The following is a 2,619-nucleotide window of genomic DNA, read 5'->3' as shown; positions in this document are numbered from 1 at the left end:
AAGTGAGGGCTACAATTCCAGTTACAAAGCAAATGTCACAAGTTGCCCCAAAGAACTTAAGACAAATTGATTAAAGTTGTTCAGTTATTTTAGAGTATTTTGCTTAAAGAAACCAAACTTGAAGTCTCATTAAAAGTAACATCTATCAAGTGATAAAATATCTATCAAGTGATAAAGCAAATGTAACATAATATTACTACAGATTCTAGATGCCCGCTATACATGTCTTTCAACATTTCTGCATGTTTGGGAAATAAAGTGTTGAGGAAAAAAAGCAAAAAAAGTAACATCTACACCTTACCATCTAAAATTTACATGACAAGATACCAGAAACTGGTCAGCTTTAACTGCTGCTTTCAATAAATGTTCATTTTTACATATTTGTGTGTGCAATGTGCCAGGCACTGTGGTAAGAGGTGATGCAGCAGCAACCAGAACACATCCCCATTTCACATTGAGTTTACCTTCTCCTGAAGGCTTGCGTAGGAGAAAACTATGGTCACTGCTGCTTGGGCGATTATCCGAGTGGGATAGCACCTACCTTCAGGGCTGCAAACATGAAGAGCAAAGGCGCACGTCCCTCCTTCCCCATCTTAAAGGCAGGGTAGTGTCCTGCTGAGAAAACACTCTGAGAGAGGAAAAGCAGCACATCTCTTATTTCCTAAAATGTTTTCCCCACCTAGAATTATTTTTCAGAATTTTATAACCCGAATTTCCTGTGGGGGAAAAAGCTTTAAAACATTACAGACACAAGTGACATTTAGTGAAACAACCAGGCATCTCCTTGCAAGTGTGTTTTTGACTGAAAGTGAAGCCTGTAATTGAGTGTCACCATCTGCCAAGATCCATCCAATTTGATTTCATCAGATCATCTTTCTGGATACTGGGAATTTCTAAGTGCCAAGTACACTCTACAGGCACAAGGATAGAAACTGAGAAACTATCCTACAGTCCATTATGTCAATCTGGGAGTTTAGAAAAAACACACTTCAAAAAAAAAATATTTTTCATTTCCTTAAGGCATTGCACTGCTTAGATTCTAAGCAACTAGGCATCACACACGCAAAAAAAAAAAAAAAAAAAAAATCAAAATTTTTTTTGTTTTTTGAAACAGTGTCTCACTCTGTCGCCCAGGCTGGAGTGCAGGTATTGATCTCAGCTCAATGCAACCTCTGCCTCCTGGGTTCAAGTGATTCCTGTGCCTCACCCTCCCAAGTAGCTAGAATTACAGGCACGCACCATGACATCCGACTAATTTTTGGTATTTTTAGTAGAGACGGGGATTCACCATTTTGGCCAGGCTGGTCTTGAACTCCAGGCCTCAAGCAATTTGCCAGCCTCAGCCTCCCAAAGTGCTGGGATTACAGGCATGAGCCACCATGCCCAGCCTAATGGTATTTTATGTAAAATAATGAGTAGAACTTGAGGCAAGTCAAGAACAGGGTTAGCAAATAAAAGCAATTGCTCCTCTGTAAAAAGAATGCATTCTAACTGTTCACATAATTCATAAGCATGCTCTTAGTTTATCTCAGACTTACTGGTATAAAAACAGTAATAGAGAATTATACTGTGACCTGTATAATTTTATGTGGGTCACAAAAATTGCTGGAGATTGACCAGTATCTCTTAGTCCATCATTAGGATAAAAAACACCTGTTTTCATTCTGTTTTATTTTTTTTCTAGTATTCATCCGCAAAATAAAAAATGAATCATACTGTTGTATACCAATAAACAGTCTTTGTCGCCAAAGGATAGTAACAGACTACCAAACTTCAAATCAACATTCAGACTTGTTTGCCAATAGCAAAATGTATGACTTGCAGCAAGTTTCATCCAATGTTGGGTTGGGCATCTCTGCAGAGAGAGGAAACAAATTTTTTTTTTTCTTAATTTTAGCAATGTTCCAGAATGCCAAAAGAGAAATATGTTAAAAAGTGGTTAATAACATACAACATAAAGCCCAAAGGCTTGTATACCAACTGAGTGAAACTAGTGTTTAAGAATAGAGTAGAAGATTGAGAAAACATAGAGAAGAAACCAACTTTCCAGGATAAGGCTTAATTCTGAGTTGAAGTCAAAAGTTTTCCATTTGGAACGACAGCTTGACTATTCTATGTTGTAGTCACAATGAATGACCAGCATAAAGTAACTGGCTGGTTTATGACAAAATGCCAAATGCTGGGGGTTAAAATTGCTTGTTTTACTTAAGCTGTGACCCAGCTGATAGACACTAAATTAGAGGAAAGTATAAGTGTCAGCAAAGAGTAAGTTTAAAGACATTTTCTACTGGCAAGATACTTAGTATTGTCAATGTTCTGCTGGTTGGAACTTAATTTGAGACAGAATGTTATGGCTGGAAGGGGCTGTAGAAACATCTAATCCAACTAATTTTACACATGGGAAGCTTGAAGCTAAATTAGGCAAAACAATTTTTTTTTTTTTTTAAGACTCTTGAGATAGTAGAAAAAATTTTATCAGCAAGGCAGGAAATAACTCCTCTTTGTACCTAAGGCACAGCCAATGCTTTTAATAGAAATCTGACCAGGAAGCTTTTAAATATCATTTCCTTTTTTGAGGTGGGGATGTGGAGGTTGAATGTTTTGTGGCGACATTTAATT

Source organism: Sapajus apella, unplaced genomic scaffold, assembly GCF_009761245.1.
Source record: "Sapajus apella isolate SASKATOON/1434 unplaced genomic scaffold, GSC_monkey_1.0 scaffold14, whole genome shotgun sequence".
NCBI classification, from domain to species: domain Eukaryota; kingdom Metazoa; phylum Chordata; class Mammalia; order Primates; family Cebidae; genus Sapajus; species Sapajus apella.
This window is presented reverse-complemented; position numbering follows the sequence as displayed.